The sequence below is a fragment of the Desmodus rotundus genome, chromosome 3, assembly GCF_022682495.2.
Source record: "Desmodus rotundus isolate HL8 chromosome 3, HLdesRot8A.1, whole genome shotgun sequence".
NCBI classification, from domain to species: domain Eukaryota; kingdom Metazoa; phylum Chordata; class Mammalia; order Chiroptera; family Phyllostomidae; genus Desmodus; species Desmodus rotundus.
In genome coordinates, this window is record NC_071389.1 from 77571403 (window position 1) to 77590813 (window position 19411).

General features: G+C 41.3%; 1 protein-coding gene and 1 pseudogene across 4 annotated transcripts in view; one reads left to right on the forward strand and one right to left on the reverse strand.

Annotated features, from left to right (window-relative positions):
* The window catches only part of JARID2 (jumonji and AT-rich interaction domain containing 2), a 252654-nt gene that overhangs the window by 100685 nt on the left and 132558 nt on the right, over nt 1-19411 (reverse strand). Inside the window, exon 3 of one of the 4 annotated variants that reach the window (XM_053920238.2) lies at nt 15452-15642. The exons of the other annotated variants lie outside the window; for them this stretch is intronic. The gene's annotated coding sequence lies outside the window, so the exon portion shown is untranslated. The remainder of the gene's footprint in view (nt 1-15451; nt 15643-19411) is intronic. 4 annotated transcript variants of the gene reach the window in all.
* LOC112309435 (U2 spliceosomal RNA) lies at nt 5644-5818 on the forward strand (annotated as a pseudogene).

Below are 19411 nucleotides of genomic sequence, written 5' to 3' on the forward strand. Positions count from 1 at the left end.
AACAGAACCCTGTCATCAAACCCAGCAGCTTTGCATCCCATCCTCCAAATTAGCAAGAAATGAAAAAGGTTGAAGGTCAAACACTAAAACCTTCTTTTTTCTAAGCCTGGAACAGCCCAGCAAAAGGGAATAAGAATTCCTGTTCTTGGAGGCTGGAGATACATGATCTCCCTCTTGCCTTAATGTAAAGAGGGTTGGGAAAACTGAAACATAAATGAGGCCAAAGATTCCTTCAGCTGAAGGAACTTCAACTAAGCAAATGATGACAGCTGCAGATTTCAGAACACAAATGCTTACAGATAAGTTAATTCTTTACTAAATATCTGAAAAAATGGCCTAGTATATATGTACAGTCTTTATAATTTTATGGTAAGTTTCACTAGTGCTCCCATCAGCTATACATACATGACAATACAAAACGGAAGAAAAATCTAATGCCTCTGTTTCACAAAGGCAATGCCTAAAGAAGGGTTAAAGAGAAAAGAAAAACAAGGAGACTTTGAAGCTGTCCCCAAGCTTCCAAAACATCTGGAGCACACGAGACGCGTATTACCGTATTAGGGAGAGTCAATGTATTTGGCTTTGTTGTAGAAGGGATGCACAAAAGGTAATTCAGTATTATAGAGCCAATGCCCGTCTGTCACCCTGTCACTGTGAGACAAGGTATCACATTACATATTAAACAGTCAAGCATCCAAAGAGAGCTTTCATTTTCAGCAGCTGTGCGTGTGCACGCGCACGCGGGTGTTGGGGGATGGGGGTGGCTGCAGCACTGAGTTGAGAGAAGAATTATAAAAGCAGCCCCCTTGGTTGCCTCTTTGAGGTATTCAAAATGCATACCTTACTGCCATTACTAGTGAAAAAGAAAGCCTACTTTCACTCAGATTTTGAGAGAAAAATTGGATTGTTTGCTTTTTGTATTTGGATGCCAGAGAAAATCTGGCTTGGGCCAGCTTCTCAGGTTCAACGGGAATATGGAGTTTAAACCCAACTGTACACATTCAGGTCAGCAGCTAAGGTTTTCAATCTATCCTAGGGTCCAGGGAAAGGGGTGAGAAGTACAGAGATGTAAGCGAAGCCAAGCCCAGGCTGGCCCACTGACGTCCTCTCCAAATCAAACTGCAGAGAGGGTTGAAAACAAATGACAATCATGAGGCATGATGTCACTGCACACTCATGATCAGCGAAGCGCAAACGAAAGAGGTTTAATACCTCGGCTTACGGAAAATAATTATCCCTTTCCCCGAGGAGAATAGCCCCTGAGCAGACCAGGTCTCCCCTTTGTCTACTCTCAAATCAGCTGTGGAGAGATTTCCCATTCCAACCAAGAAAATGCAGTCCAAAAAGAGCCACGGGTCAAGAGTCTCAAGACACAGGGGCAACATGGGTTTGTGTTACTTTAACACCCAGAAAGTGGATACGGAGGAAGACAGACAGACAGGTAGAATACCATAGAAGCCCTTTACAACCACCAGAACTTCATTCGCCACAAAACCTTCTTGGGGATTCTAAACCTCCTTCACATGTTTTTTGTTTAGTTTTGTTTTGTTTTTTTAAGAAAAAGTGTTAGATAAAAACCTGACACAGTGATAGTAACATGGAAAAGTTGAGCCACTGGATAAACAAAAAAAGCATCTGACCCTCTCCCTTTTTTTCCTATTTCAGAGTCAAGGAAATGACTAAATTTGGGAGTCAAGCAGCAAAAGAGATGGACAGAACCCTTGAGACCAGGGGGCATTTCTTCACTTTCAGGCACAAAGGAACAAGCCCAACAGACGTGTCACATTTACACACAGGAAGGGCAACCAGATCACCAGATCACTGCTCTAAGAAAACGGCCCTATTCTAGCTGACTAAACCTCAAATGAATGAAGAACATCAAAGACAAAAGATCTTTTCTTCACAAGTCATTACCAGGAATCACAAGAGGAGAGAAAACACTTGACATGGAGAGGAGGCTGGAAAACAACAACCCAAAAGCCATGGCTGAACTCCATCGTTCCATAAAAAAAGCACCCATGATCTCTAGGACAGATTTCTAGACCAGCCAAAAAGCTACTGAAACTCTGATGATCACAACAGCGAGCAAAACGTACAGTGCATTTGGGCACAAGCTCCCTTACTTCTTTGGGGGGAAGGTCTCTTCCTCCCTCCACATTCTCTCTTCCTTTGCACTCATTCTTCAGCCTTAACATGATTTTTACAACAATCAGGAAAGGGAGAGTATCTTGAATAACAATGATTATTAAAATATAAACATCCACATTGCTCTATAATGAGTTGTTGTACTTTTGCATTCAATCCTCTAGCTCCACACCCATCCCAATACCTTATTAATTTTATGCTGGCAAACCAGTCAAGTGCATGCCTACCAGGCAACCCAGTTATAACTGTCCATCAAAAGCAGGAATCCTTGGAGTCCTCTAGGAAGTGCAACTCGGGCTTCCACCCACTAAGTAAAAGGGTTGCACTGTACAGATGGGCCAGTACTGAACACCCCAGAGATCGAAGACTGCCTTCCACATTTAGAAGAAAAGTGATTAAATGCAACGTTGGGCTGGTGCGAAATGAGCTGCAGAACAATGGCATCATTGCAGAGCATGGTAGAGGAAAACAGTGGGCCTTTTTTAAGAAATTGTGTTAGATAATGAGACCAACATGTTAAATGTTTTATGTTTAGATAAGCTGACATGCCAAAATCCAATTTTACAAATCATGGAATTAGCACTTCTCAAAAGAATATTTCCATATACACAGCATGTTCTCAGGTAGTGATATTCTCAGAGAGCTAGCGCTAATCTACCTTGAAGTAATTACAATGTGTTTGTGTGTGTATATAATTTTTAAGATTCACATCATCCTTACACAAATGTAAGTTACCCAAAGAAACAGGCTCTCAAATATTATTAGCAAGTCTCTACAAAGTTAAGCAAAGCTGGCTTTAACACAAATCAACAAATCCCATCAGGTTACTAGTTTGTATACTGGCCTGTGATGACAAATGGGCACAACTCAAAATGCTTTGTGTCCTGACTGACATAACCAAGTAAACAGTCACACCCTCACCTCCAAACCTCTCTGGCTGCCTTTAGTCCTTAAGACAAAAACAATGGACCCCACAGAAGTTCTAAGTTGTTTTGTCTTAGCATGACTGGCAAGAGCAGAAGTTTCCCTGCACCTTCAACACCTCACTCACATGCAGACCAATCAACTGTTCACCCATGTATATCATTTTTAGATGACTATAAGGAAGGATTAAGTGGGCTATTCAAAGTAAAAAAAAAAAAATAACAAACAAAAACGCCTACTGACAGCAAACAAGTTCAAAGAGGCCTACAGCCTCCTGGAGCACCCTTCTTTCCCATACTGAAATCGAATGGAAGCAGAACAGAAGGCAGAGCTCCAAGCATGTGGCCACAGAATCTGCAAAGATTTGAGGCACCTAAAATAAATGGCTCCTAATATTCATTTGTCTTTTTATCTATTAATACAAACATGGTTTAATGCATGAAATATGGGAGAAGAATCGAGAGCACTGGAAATTTAAAGCCTTAAGGTCTAACCTAGAATTACTTAGTATCTATTTTCATGCCTCAGTTTCCTCCATCTTTCAAGGAAAGACGATGTAGAGAAAGTCTGAAGGGAAATAAAAAACCATCACACTTTATAAAGGAAACGAAAGCTATGGTGGGGATGAACTAATTAACTTTAAGCAAACATCTATTTTTAAATGCTGGGAAATGATCATATACATTGGCAATAAAATAAAGGGATCAGCCATAGCTACGTGGCATTCAGACCCCAGACAGAAATGTCTCAATTCATACAAGCCTGGCTAAGACTGCAGATTTGGCCAAAATGGTCAACAGAGCTGAATGCTTTAAGAGCGACATTAATTCTCTCTTGTAAATTTCCACAGTGCCTTTGCAGGAGCCACCATTGCCCCTAGGGAGGATATCAAAGCTAAAAGAATGTTAATATTAAGCAAATCGCAACACTTTTTACATACTCATATACATAGTACCTTGCCATCCATAATGGATTTAATCAGGACCCCAGCAGGGAAACCCACAAAAGGCCTATTTCTCCAACAAAAGCCATACCAGCCTGAAACAAATCTAGAGCTATTTGATTTTTATTTTATTTATAGGAACAGACCTTCTATTCCAGGTTCCTCAAGATAAGCCACCAAAAACTGCACCTGACAGACCCGTGGAGCAGCCATCCTCAGAGCCGGATCATTGCAGAGAGACAGAGAGGAAGGAGGACAGAGGGAGGGAGGGAGGAAGGAAGAGCTCCGAGAGGCAGGCTCCAGAGCACTTGTCAACAATCCTCCCTGTACGTAATAAGCAGGCGGCAGTGCAGATTCCGGCAGTGCAGATTCCGCTCAGCAATAGGATGGCCGAGCAGCACGGGGAGGGGGGGAGACAAGGAGAGAAGGTTATTTATGTGCAAGGGAGGGAATCTAACACCCAAGAGGAGGGGTCTGGGGCTTTTTCCCCACTCCTGATAAATTGCCATGCAAAAAAAGAAAAGAGCGACTAGCTTTTCATCCTGTGATTTCCACAACCTGCAATGCAGACAAATCCTTATTTTAAGATTTGGGGGGGGGGGGGCGGGGGGGCTGGCACCTTTGATGGAGGCAGTCCACACTTCTGTATGCCCAGTCTGTCAGACTGTCGCCCCCACTCCATGCACACACTCCACCCCCATGGACAGTAGGGGTCCATGGCGCATTTTCAATGGCATCTCTTTTTAATATCATAATCTGTGTCATTCAGCACTTGCCTTTTATTTATTTTTATTTGTTTTTTGGCTGGGAAACCTGGGCAGCTCTCCAGACAGACTGCAGAAATCTCTTTCCACATGCTCCTCCTCGAGCCCCCTCCCCATCCCTCCAACTCCAGCTAGGAGGGTGCTTCATTACTTATGTGAGGACCGCATGGGCCACAGCTGCCCTCCCCACCCCAACACATGGACACCCCTCCCCTAGGCACAGAATTTCATCTAATCTAATAAAATAGAAGCTGTTTTCCCTCATTTTTTTCTTGAGAATCTTTCACAAAACAGGCCCTGTGGCCTAGCAGCTGCGAAAAGGGTGAAAAAGGCAAGAATCCAACAAGGCTGGCCAGTTCCTGGCCTCAGATAACTGGGGCTTGCATCTCCTTTCATATGTCATAAGCTTTTTGGTTTTTAAAGTCAATTCTTTTGAAGCTTTTGAACTTCAGCTGGCAATTATAATGTCCAAAACACATGTTCTGAACGCAGTTTCCTCTATGCTTTTCCAAAGGGAAAAAAAAAAAAAGATGGTGCATCACCCTCAACGAACCCACACAGCATTAAAAGTTTTCCTCATAGATTCAGCCAATGGAAATGGGAATAGAATGTCCCTTACTATTACTTTTAGTCTCTTGTTGTGTTGTTATTTAACCAATGAATAAGCCCTTTCTGGGCTTTACGTGGGTTATTTAGACCTCACAAAAAAAAACCCTGAATATGTTGGCTTTGCTCAGGGTATCTAGCCAACAAATCACCAGGGCGTTATCTAGGTGCCTCACTTCTAAACAACAAAATACCAGAATGTAGGTGATGGTCTTCCCTAATCTCTACTTAATATCCACTACTTTAAAATCAGAATTATATATCGCTTCTCGGCCTTTTGGCTAAGATCAAGTGTAGTATCTGTTCTTATCAGTTTAAAATCAGAATTATAGTTCTGGCTGGGTAGCTCAGTCGGTTAGAGTGTTGACCCGATACACCAAGGTTGCTGGTTCAGTCCCCATTCGGGGCACATACAAGAATCAACTAGTGAACACATAAGAAAGAACAACTCAATCAATCAGTCTCTCTCTCTCATATCAATAATTTTTTAAAAAATCAGAATTAGAGATAATCGAATACAATCCCCCACTTTATATGTAAGCTAAGCCATACGCAGGTATGGTTCTTAAACAAGATCACAGAGCCAGTTCCTTAGACAGTCTGTAGACAGTTACAACTGTAACAAACTGAAGACCAACATAAACCCTCTGGTGTTTGGGGGTAGGGACAAGTCACACACTGGAACAACCTTACGATACAATTCCCTGTGGAATATACAGTTGGAAAATCCCTCTCCTGTCCTTCCACCCCAGTGCAAGCCCCACAAAGCAGACCTTCATTTACTTCTCTCCAGTGCCAGTATATTCCTATCATGTTGAACAACTGTTTGGCAGATGTCCCATTGCAGCATAAGTCATACACAGTCAATTAAAGGGCATTTAAGAGATGACTATTTGGCTTTTTTCCTCTTCTTTCTGCTGGGATCTGTCTTTTGGTGCCTTTACTAATCAAAAGCACCCAAAAGATAACTGGAAAGGAGGTAAGAGGCAGATCTTTGCATGTACGGTAATTCTGAGGAAAGGCTGTTAAGAAAGGAGAAACCACAAGACATTAACAACTGGCCAGAAATGAAGCTTGAGAATCATCTATGGAAACTTATCCCCAATCACCTAAACACGGCCCATGGCCAAACCCAATTACTAAAACATTACCTATGTGCTTCCCCCCTTCCTACTTATTTTTTAAGTTACAGCACAAAGAGTGTGCACTGGTATCAGAGTTTGTAGCCATCAGCAGCACTCGCTCTGACTTCACTGCTGCTTCCTCTTCCCATCAACTAAAAAAGGAACAAGGTATTTAAAATGAAAAAGGTAAGACCTAACAGGATGATGGCCCCAGGCTGCTTTTACTTCCAAAACCATTACCAGCATCTGATGGCTCTCAGTATTTCCTAAAATAGAGGCTTAGGTAGCTCAGTGTGTCCAACTCTGGCCTGTGATCAGCTGTTGAGTCAGGAAGGAGAGCTGGGAAACTATTTGCCAATGAAAGTCAGTAGGTTTTGGACTGTTTAGATAAAATGCTGGTCTACCAAAGAGGAAATGTATCAACAGTACCAGAGAGACTAACAACACCCTCTGGGAGACACACAATAAAACTGACAGCTAGGTTCAGTTTAAGAATAGTAACACAACCCTCACTATTTAAATTCTGAAAAAAAGGTGAGGGTATAAAGGGTGAGACTGGCAAAGGCTATTTCTTTGTTCCAAGTTAATATGAGTATCACGCTAAACCTGAATGGTCAAGGATCGGAGCAAGTCCCAACTCTTAAAGACTTCTCAAATATTACCAAATTCAGTCTCCCCAGTTTTGTTTAATTTTTAATAATAAAGAATATCTACAGCCCTGACTGCTATGGCTCAGTGAGATGGGCATCATTTTCTGCAAACCAGAAGGTAGCTGGTTCCATTCGTAATCATGGCACATGATTGGGTTGCAGGCCAGGTCCCTGGTTACTGGCATGCAAGAGGCAAATCAATCGATGTTACTCTTGCACAGTGATGTTCGCTCTTTCTCCCTCCCTTCTCCTCTAAAAATATATAAATTCTTTAAAAAGAAGGAAAGACCCACGGCCAAACCCAATTACTAAAACATTACCTATGTGCTTCCCCCCTTCCTACTTATTTTTTAAGTTACAGCACAAATATGTATACCTAAATAGTATATTATTTCACTGTGCTTGACTATGAACTTCACAAAAAAGGTATCACACCATGTTTAGTCATGGAAGACTTATTTTTCCCCCAACTCCTCATTAGTTTACAATGATCCATCCATGACTTTGCTTAATCTTTGTCCATTGAGTTTCACTATTACTTATCATACTCTATTGTATGACTATTCCACAATTTATTTTGATTCTCTTGTTTTGAAGTGTTGCCAGTCTGTTGCTCTCACAAACCATGCTGTAAACATTCTTCTGTTTGTCCCCTGGAAAGCAGGCACTAGGACTTATCTGGGATACACACCTAGGAGTAAAATTATTGGAAATTATTCAGTATGCAAATACTCAATTTTACAAGTTAAAGGCAAATTGGTTTCCAAAGCAGGTGTCAATTTTCACCTATGCACCAGCAATGTATCACTGTAATCTCTAAATGTTGAAATATAAAGATGTCCCATTACTGAAGACTCCAGAGAACAAGGCACTCCAATTGCTACTTAGGAAGAGAACAGAATTTCAGAAAGGATATCCTATCCTAAGAAATGCTGTGTGCCAGCCAGGTAGGTACATGGCCGCCATCCCACCTAATTATCACCTGAACACCAGGACATCTGAGGACATATTTTGCTGGTGAGAGTTTTGGAATCATGAACCTACCTATATATGTATAACTCCAGCAGCCCACTGGCTGCACTTTGCCTTTTAAAAATATATGACTGGAGCAAACCCCAATCTAGGACTTAAATAAAATGTCAGAGAGCAATTCATTTGCATGTCTTAATCAAATCTGGATATCTAATAGTACCCTGTGTTGATTAATTAAAGAATCTGCTGCCTCAAAAGCATTAAGACCTTGTTTAATTCATGTATCAAATCAAGGAAGTCAGTGCATATTCAGAGTAGAACCCATCTCATAAAGGAAAGATAGGCCTTAAAAAGTTGGAACAAGTCTGCAGCATTTCGTATCATTCACATGTACGAAATATATTCACATCAATTTCCTGCCGCCTACACAAGTTACTGCATACAAAGGTGGCACCTTAGGATTTGGGTTGTATGCAACAATTTCCCCCAAAATGCTTACTATAAAGGAGGGGTAGAGGTGCAGTGGATTTCCCTGTGTGAGAGAAGGGCATAAGATTTTAGAGTCTGAGAATTTCATATAGGAAATAAGGGAATTTTAATTATCATACTGCATTAGTCATGTTTTCATAAAGATATTTGTTATTTGGGCTGCATTACATAGTACTGGTCACATCACCTAGGTTATGATAAAAAGCCAATGCAGAGAAGTAATCCACTCTGCTAATATTTGACTTTCAAAATATTACTGAAGTGTGGGCACTTTACAGCAGCCGTCATAATAATAATAAACATTACTTGTTAGATATTTAAATGAAAGTTAATACACTGGCAATATACCAAGCAGAATTAGGTGCACATGGAGTCTGGCTTGGACTCCTTCCAAGAGGGCTTGGTAATTCCTGAAGCACCAACAGCGCTCAACTAACTGTATAATTCATGTGGTTGGCTCTATAGCCAACTTGACTTCAAGGTCATACTGTACAATTATAAAATAATACCAACAATTACAAATGCACAGTAGGGAGATCTAGATTGGGTGACTATATTAACTGGTGAAACAAACTTACTTTAGTCACTAATACCAATGAAATGGCACTACAATTAAACCAGAAAATTCAAATTAGGAACCTAATGGAAAAGACAATGTTCCATCAGATTTTTTTTAATTAAAAAAAAAAACAAAAACTGGTTTACTTGGTCAGCATCTAGCACTATGAAACATAGTGGTTTATAGCACACACCACCCAATGCAGATAAGGCTGTCTGGTTCTAATCAGTTTTACTCAGCTATCTGAATTTTAAAGAGATCACCAAAAGCGCTCCATGCCTCAGTTTCCTCAGCTGTTAAATGGACATAAGGACAACTACAGTTGGTTTAATGAATGCTGATTATATATATAAAAGGGTTAGTAGTACATAGTAAGTGCTACGTATAGAGAATGCCTTCATAAACTCTGGTGCTAATGAATTACCCAGAATTTTTGTTCAATGTATTCTCTTAATCATTTGATTATAAAAAGAAACCTAAGATAAATTATATTTTAGCCTTTAACATATTTTTAAATGATTCAGGTAATACATTTGAAAAGGTAAACACAGAAATAATATCAAGTTAAAAAAGATTATCAACAATGAAATTACTCTGAAAACATGAGGCATAACAGCATAGAGTAAAACTCAATTAGAATCTTAACATACCCATTTTACCGACTGAAGAATAATAAACAGTGGAAAACTATAAGGGGGTACCCCCAAAACTCGGAATTTATTCATAAAAATTTGGGTATTAATTCTTACATGTTTAAACTTCAGTTACCTCCAAAGTTCTCTCCATTTGAGGCAATACACCTATCGAGACAGTTTTTCCACTATGCAAAACAGTTTTAAACATGGCGATTTTCATGCCCTTTAGTGCTTCAGCCATTTTTCTTTGTTTCACCTCTTCCATATCAGCAAAATGTTTCCCTGTGAGGATTTTTTTCATCAGGAAACAAAAAAAAGTCGCCCAGGGCCAGATAGGGTGAATAGGGAGGGTGGGACATGGGGGCCATGCCATTTTTTGGTTAAAAACTGCTGAACACTCAACATAGTGTGGGCAGGTATGCTTGTAAATCACCCATTGTGAGAAGGGCAAACACACTGAAAGCCTCTTCAAAAACATTCACTCAAGCTGAACACAGCCTCTCACAACAACATCAGCTGGTACACTGCTACAGATGGCTCCTAGAACACTCACTAGGCGGGGAAAGCCTGTACTACACGGACCCCACCCTGCAGAAGATAATTCTGCATTTTGGGGGGCCCCTTTACCTCTTATGTTCAAAAAGTACTGAAATGAAGTGACTCAGGTCACTACTGAAGTGTAGTTGATCACCTTTTCAAACCTCCGCTTCTGACAAAACCTACACTCCCATAAACTGCTAATATGAAATTCAGTGTTTCACTTCTAGAAAGTAATACTAAGAAATTAATCAGAGAAACAAAGATTTATGAGCAAGGATTTCAACGGAGTTTAATTATTTGTTGCTTCTTTTACTGGTTTAAATCCTGTGTCTTAAAAAAAACACACACACAAAAAAAACACCTTCTACATTAGCTTCCTGAACCACACGCAATAGACTGACCCACCAGTGCTTTGGTTTTCAAACCTGACTATACCTCATGACAGACAGTCCATAAAGGAACTGGGGTAGCTTGGGTTCTTCATGTGTGGCAAACGACACATTCATTCTGACAAACCTCAGTGCCTCTGCACATGCTGTTCCCTCTTTTAGAATATTCTCTCCTCTCTCTGCCTAGAAATCTCCTGTTCCTCTTTTTGGTGACACCCACCACCTGCTATGCAGGTGCTACTTCAATGCAATACCCACAGTGACAAGCAAACGTTGACATGTCATGGTCCATAACCAAGAGGATTTAGTCTTGCTTATCATAATAACCCTCAAAACCTAGCCCATCCCTAAAGAAAATGGCTGAGGCCTAATAAAGCTGTTGAAAGAGTAAGTTGCTGCTTAAGGCCATTTCAGGCCTTTATAAGCCTGAAGCTCTCAACCTCAAAGACCCCATTCTACAACTTACCAAGCATTCAAAGGTTCCCCTTTTCTTCCTGGAGAGAAAAATGTTTCCAAGAATTATCTCTGTGTGTACAAGTATTTGGCTAGAACAACCCGGGTGATTTGTAATAAACTGATCTCTCGGAATTTACTGAACAAAATTAGAAATTCTTGGGAAAGAGCCTTCAAATTTTCAGGTGAAATAAATTAGAACGTTCATAAACCTAACACCCAAAAACTTTCACATTATGTTTTCTAAACATTTAACCCCTTATTAATTTCAATTTTAAAGTTTTCTTTGTTTTGAAGCCAATGATTTCTTTGTCTGTGAAGTTGTCTGTATCTTTGAGGAAGAATCCTTTATATATTTATGTATTTAACCTTTTATATATTTATGTATTTAACCTTTTATATCCTGCTTAGATATAAACTCATTTTGTTACTAACATGTTTAAATGAAAGACAAAATTAGCTATAATCCTACCTTATGTATGAAGTAACATTACATCACTCATGTAACTTTGTGTGCATTCTTCAGTATTTTTCTTAAGTCTCATTTACCACACTGAGACTAATACTAAACATGAAACATAATTTGTTAAAATCATTACACGTTTTTTAAATATCGTTTTCAAAAACTTACAAACATGAGGAAAAGCTGAATGTTTTAAACAGCAGAGATTCTACCGTACAAAATAATTAAATTGGGTTTAAACACTGTAAGAGTACAGAAATCAGACCAGAGGAAACAAAACACTCTAGCAATTAAAAAAAACCAACTATAGTCTCTCCAGTGGCCATCATGATAATGTTCTGAAATTACTAAATTATTCTTTATTAAATAAATTACATTAAATACACAGTAAAAAAAAATTGCTTTTGTTCAGCTAACAAAATACCTGGACATAAGTGAGAACAGTAGACAACAAAGACAATTTTGAAGTAAGCAATACATTGCTACACTGCCAAGGACAATATGAATACCGTGACATTGATACCATGGGCAAAAGTATTCTGAAATTGTCCAAAACGCTGAAAGGCATTTGAATAGAAGATTATTGTTCTTTTCACTTTGTTAGCATTGTCTATATAACATACCATGAGGGTAGTTAAGAGAATGTTTCTGAAATTAAGTACACTGGCTATCCAGAAAGACCTGCCAAAAACAACCAGAAAAGACAGAGCACAAGGATAAAAGAGAACAATGTCACCACTATGCTCACCCTGACTCTAGAACAAACTATCTAAAATTCTGTAGCCTCTAGTCACTAAAACTAATCAGACCAGCTAGGTATCTAGTCACAAGACAACACAGCCCTGACTGGTGTGTCTCAGTGGGTCAGACATCATCCTGCAAAGTGAAAGTCACCAGTTTGATTCCTGGTCAATGTACATGCCTGGGTTGCAGGTGGCCCCCTGTTGGGGCACATGCGAGAGGAAACTGATCGATGTTTCTCTCTCACATCGTTTCTCTCCCTCCCTTCCCCTCTCTAAAAATAAATAAATAAAATATCCTTTAAAATATCCTTTAAAAAATAAGTAAATTTTATTGAATGATTATTACTTCCCAAAGATAATATTTTTAACACTCAGAAATCCAAGAAGGTAGACAAGCTTCTTCATGAGAACAATATTTTTTGTACAACTTTATGAGTGTGGGGTGCCAGGTTCACCCAGAAATCTCACTTTCATCTACCCATTTCCCATGGGCTCATAGCCCTGCCCCTGCCACCTACTTGTGTTGGCATCAACACTCCAGCCAGAGTCCACAGCCATCATACCTTAGTGGAATATACATCAAGACTCTTGGGGCATTAGATCTGTGTGCCCTTAACACTCTGGCTTTGAAATTTTGCTGTTTTGCCACCTGGGGATTTCTCGTCCTTTCTTTTGAGACTGCCTTTATTAACTTATTTTTGTTATGGTTGCTATATTTTATGTAAGGATAGAGACAACAAGAGATACAGAACATTTCAATCACTGCAGAAAGGTCCATTCGATAAAGCCGATCTATAGATTTGTATGTATTTAATTTCAAGACTTTGCCGCCAAATCTGCAGGCAGCAACAGTCTCTCTTGCTTCTCTCGTGTCCTCTCTGCTAGGAGTTTAGACCCAACAGGGCAAATCAGACAGCCGGTGATTTCTTTTAAGGAAGCATGGTAAAAAGGAGAGGAGGGGCAAATGGAGCAGAAGCTGCCAAATCCCCTTCAATTCAGCAGCAGATGGTTCTCGGAGTAAAAAGCCTAGCTTTTAGAAGAGCAGAGAAGGGAAAACAGAGGTTGTTGGAACATTTAAAAGCCGGGAGCTTATTCAGAAAACTAAAAACTGTAGAAAAACTTGCTCTTTGTTTGCAAAGCAATTACCCCAAAAGGTGATTTATATCATAAATGGTTTTAGGTGACCCTGATATAGCTGGAGAGTGAAAGGTCAGCAACCACCAACTAAGACTCATGAACAAAGTGCCACATGAAATTATTCTGACTTACACTCACATTTTGTTATCCTCCAGGTTACAGGCACAAAGAGGTGTATACCCACACTCAGCCTGCGTTCCTGCACGAACAGGAAACCTCCAGAGAGAAAGCATCACCCTGCAGTCCTGTGTGCAGGCAGGGCTGGGGGATGTGGATGGGGGAAGATACACACACCACAGGAGAGAAACAGTGGGCAAGGAAGACACATTTCCTCACTAAATAAAACCCAACTGGGTCAAGGATGTGCCAAGTGCCTTCTTTTACACAAGGAGGAAATCAGTGAAGAAAGAGATAACTGCTCACCATGATACCCAGTTATCAGTGCAGCTAGAATTATAATCCAACATCTTTTTTTTTTTTTTTTTTTTGACGCATCAAGTATTGCTTTAAATGGCTGGAATCCAGGAATTTTGGTTTAATGATTCAACAGTTTGCTATGTGAATAGTTATATAACATAGCCTCTATCACTTCTGAAAAGCTGCTGAAAATATGTAAGCCGTAAGAATTTTCTTTCCTTGACCCAAACCCAAAGATTCATCACCATACTTTTGTAGTTTATGGTCACTTTGTCTTTCAGCCTGCCTCAGGTCTCCCTCTCCATCCCAGCTAGCACAAATCCATCTTCTTTCCCCTCCCATGTGCCAGCTCAGAAAGTCTTCTCCCAGGCTCCTCAAAGACTATAGAACCTAGTAGCACCCCACCTACACAAACATCACTCCTGCCCTTCCCACAGGGCAGATTTTTGCCAACATCATTGAGGACAGACCTACTGGGGGGAACTAAATAGGAATCACTTCCTTCAAGCTCAGTCAGAGCTTCTGCTCCTTAAGTCCCAGGGCACAGGGCAAACACATTTTAATGCAGTCCCATAAGGATGCTGTTTTATGTCACAGCTACAGCTTTTATAGGAAGTAGTTAGGTAATATATATCTAGAACCTCAAATAGCAATTACCCTTGAATGCTTATTTTCTGCCAGGTACTAAGGACTTTAAATAAACCATCTCATTAATCCTAAAAATGTCACCTCAGAGAAAAAAATGATCACTCCATTTTCAGAGCTGGGAAACAACAGGAGCCAAACTGAATGGCCAAATAGGGCTTGTTAGTTGCTTTCCCCTTGGTGGGATGGTGGGGCCACCCCGTCAGGGTAATAGCATGTTCCTCCCCGCCAATTTCCATGAGCAGAGTCAGAGGGCTCTGGCCTCCTGGCCCAGACCTGGCAGGGGAATGAATGTCTACCATTTCTCTCCAGTAAGCCTCTAGGTCACTGGCATTCACAGCTCCAGAGCCCTGAGCTCGGACCACTGCAACTAGGTGAGCCTTTAGTTTCAGCCCACCCTGGAACGTGCAGTCTGGGTTCACGTGGGTACTTTCTTTGAGGATTTACAATGTAGAGACATTCTAAACTCCCTGCCTGCCTCCCCCCCCCCCACAAAAAACACACTTAATTCCTCAGACAAAAAGCACTCAAGCTTAATAATTTTTCACAAAGGGGCTAAGTAACGGGAGGAGAATGTGTGTGGAGTGGGCCAGCAGTGGTGGCTGGTATCCTCCTATCCACTACCAAGAGCAGCCACTTGATGGCAATCTTAACCTATTCCCTTGAAATTCTTCCATAGAGAAAGACCCCAGGAGGGTAGGAGCTCCAACAGTGGGCTGCACAATGTGGACAGTGCCAGCAAAGGCAACATTGCTTCCCCTGTGTGTGCAGAGGCAGGGGTGTAAAACTATGGATAAAGAAAGAAAAACTCTGTCAACATTCTCCCTGGGGTTACACTTCCATGTCCACAGACCTCACTGGGGGGCCAAGATGGAAGTGATTGTACAGGTTTTTCAGTCAGACAACGCAGGAAGATGGAAATCTCTCGGGCCCCATGGCACATTCACATCAGGCTTTCCCTCCAAGTGTAAGGCAGACAGATGGTAACAAACAGGATAATAAATCAATGGCAAGCTCATGCTTCTTGTCTCAGCACCTTGTCCCCTGAAACCACAGAAAAAAAAACAAAAATGAAAAAAGGCAACTTTCCTTAGTAGAAGGTGCAACACCTGTTGAATAAAGCAGCCCAGTGTTTTCCTTCTTCTCTACGTTGTAAAAGAGGATAAAGAAATGAAAACCAACATGCATCTTCTGGAGTAACGGCTCTCCAGGAAACACAATACACTGTAAATTGCATTTATGACACACTTCTATTTTCAGCAGCAGGGAGATTATCATAAAAAATTGGAGGGGAATTGGGTGGGGGGAGCAAACAGTATTATCATCAGAAAATGTTAGGTTATCTTAGCCTTAGTCATTACATGTTCTCCCACACAGTTCAACCTGGCCCCATGCAACGACTTCGTTAACTCTTGGCTTCTCAATTTATAAGAGTTCAGGCAGAGAGTGGAGAGTTTGCCAATATTTTCCTCTGAGGGATTCAGAAAGTGCCAGCTGAGAGCCTTCCAGCTCACCCTTTAACACTTTCCAACTGAGTAAACTGGAAAGGCCCTTTTCAAACAACTCAAGTAGTCGGAAGTTGGGAAATCTGCTGGGTGAGGACAGGGTAAAGCCACTAGGGTGCAGGTTCATCTATTTGCAATGTAGATCCCTCTAGAAAGTACCAGGCCTGCTGCAAATGCAAACAGTGAATGTGGAATACTCCCAGGGGTATGATCGTATCTGAAGAGGGTTTGTAGACCTTCTAGAGTGAGATGCAATTTTCAAAAACATGAATTCCAAACTCTGGGTCCAAAGGAAGGAGAGTGTCAGAAAAGAGTTAATTGTTTCCAAAGCAGAGACCTTCCTATGTGAGAAGGCAACATGACCCCTTCAGAGCCATGGAAAACTGTAAGGAAATTGACACTTCTGACAGCACCAGAAACTGGTCTGGGAGTCCCTGGACCAGATGTCTCTGCCTCTCATCAAGGTCAGGTGCCACCTACTTGCCAAGGGAAACGTGGACCTGGTTAAGGAATAACCCAGAAGACAGTGGTGGGGCAGGTCACACAGGAATAGGCCCTGAGTGCAGAAGGAGCTGAATCATTAGATCCAAAGTGTGAATGAGCCAAGTACACTAATGAAAAACCAGGGAATAGGGCAGCAAGAAGAGGAACAGGGTCTCAAAACAGAGGCATGAGGAGCTCTAAAGCTGCAGGGAGGAGAGAGCCTGAAAGTTCTCCTTGGCACAACACAGGCACAGCCTGGCTGACTGGCTGGGCTGACACTCCTCTCCTTGATTGGCAGGTCTAAGGTTATTAAACAAATCATGTTTCCCCCTCAACTGTCCCCAAACATGTACTGTTTTATGATCTTTTGGGAAGAACTTATGAAAAAGCTGAGTTTGGGATTCTGCAGAAACATCCTGAAGACTTTAGAGAAAGCTAGAAAGCTATATGAGATTTGGCAACGAGAGGTTGAGTAACAAACTGTAAACTATGGGATTTATGGACTGTAGGATAATGTCCCCAAGCATCTCTGGTTATCACTCTTCTGGCTTTAAAGATACACCATATGGGACTGTAAACATTTTATCTGTCTCAAGTGTTAACAGGTTATGTCCAAAAGCTAAGCAAAATACCCTCTAAATTTGGGGGAAATGGGATCTGAGACATTCACAAGCAAAGGAAAACTGCACTAGTCCATGGTGGCATATCCAATAGTAATTAAAGATCCATAAACACCACAGAATTCAATTCATGAAATGGGTCAGACTGAGAAAACATGAGGATCTTCTCCAAGTAGAAGGAGGTAGGTGACAAGTGCAAACTCCGGCATGATCAAGTCACCTCTGGCAGGGAGCAGGCCTATCTAATTACCCCATCACAGGGTCTGCCTTTTCCATACATGTTGAGAAATGAAAATGGTTGGAAAGCACTGCTCTAAATTATATTTACAGCATAATATTCAGGCAAGTAAGATGAATTCCCCCAACATCATGTAATCCCATGATTTTTCCCAGAAAAATCAACAACAGAAACATTCTTCCATGCCATCTCAATTGCCACTCCCCTCCCAAATCCTTCAGGACTTTTTTTTTTTTTTAGATTTTATTAATTCACCTTCAGAGAGAGGGGAAGGGAAGGAGAAAGAAGAGAAACATCAATGTGTGGTTGCCCCCTGCTCAATCCCAACTGGGGACATGGCCTGCAACCCAGGCATGTGCCCTGACTGGGAATCAAACCGGCAACCCCCCAGTCCACAGGCCAGCACTCAATCCACCAAGCCACACTAGCCAGGGCTCCTTAAGGCCTTTGATTCACCCTGTTTGCCCTTTTCTTAGGGCACTTGGCCTTCTGTAGCAGCGACCTTTGCAAATGAATCATATTTCGATCCCCACTGATGTATGGCATTGAGGTTAACCCAAGTAGTCTCACAAAAACAGGTACTCAATAAGTAAGGCCAAGTTTAATTCTACTCAACCGCGAGGAACAATAACTTCTCTAAGGTCAAACAGCTCTTGGGGTTTCCTGATGTGATATACCGGTAAATTGTTCTAATATTACTTAACCACAAAAAGAATCATGTTGCAGATTATCAAGGCAAGTAACTTTACCTAAAATCAAATCAAAATAAAATCATCAGCACCTCAAAGTACTACCAAATTCTAGACCATTATGGACTAAATGTGTGTCCCCCACCCCCAATTCTGATTTGAAGTCTAACACCCAATGCGACTGTGTTACATGAGGTCATAAGGGCAGGGCCCTAATCACTGAGGCTGGTGTCCTCACAAGAAGAGACACCAGTGTACTGCCTCTCTCAGCCCTCTAAGGACACAGCCAGGAAACCGTCCTTCACCACACACTGAATTGGCTGGCACCCTGGACTCTGAACTTCCAGCCTCCAGAATGATTAGAAATAAATGTCTGCTGCTGCCTATGGCATGGCAGCACAGGCTTACTAATATATTGACTTTCACCAGAGCCACGCAAAAATGAGCAGAAATTAAGATCTGACCGTGCTGCCACGTGCATCAAGGCCATCAGAGAGATGACGGGCTCCTCACTGAAAACACTGTTCATGGAGAAGGGACATGACTTTTGATGCCTCTTGAGCTTTGCCTTTGGGGGAAAGCCAAGTCTCAGACCACAGTTTCAGAATGTCTTGAATTACACATCAAGGCTACAATTTCTTAATGCTCATAGACTAAGTAGTGCTGCAAGAGAAAATAAAAAGTGCCACAAGAGAAAGGTGACACTGAAGAGGATGCAAACTAAAATTGTTCAAAAGCTCATCTGTGGTCTTAACTCACATGACAGGTCAGAACCAAAACTGTGATGCCAGTTTGGCTCCACAAATGACACTATGAGATGATGACTGTCATTCACAAGAGTGTCCAACTGTGGGGTTCTTATTCAAGCACTGGCTGATGTCTTCCTAGGCTGGGGCCTCCAAGAACTGCTTATTGGACCCACTTGAGCCTATGGCTTTGAGGCACTTAGCAGTCTCTGCAGTCAGAAGTGGTACACCCCTACTCCTGAACAGACAGGACCACATCCATCCACAGCACGGCCAGCGTGCGCACTGGTTCACACCGCATGTGCTTTACAGGGTGCCCAGGGGTTGTGCACAGAGCAGCAGTCAACAAGGACGGAGCCATTCTCTCGTGGAACTTAAAATATACTGTGGAAAGAGAGCTTAAGATAAACAACATTATAATGTTAGGCAGTGAGGATTCTGTGAACAAAAATAGTTAAAGGTAAGAAGCTAAAGGGTAACTAACAGATAAAGGCACACTTTTTAATAAGGTGCTCAAGGAAAGACTCTGTGA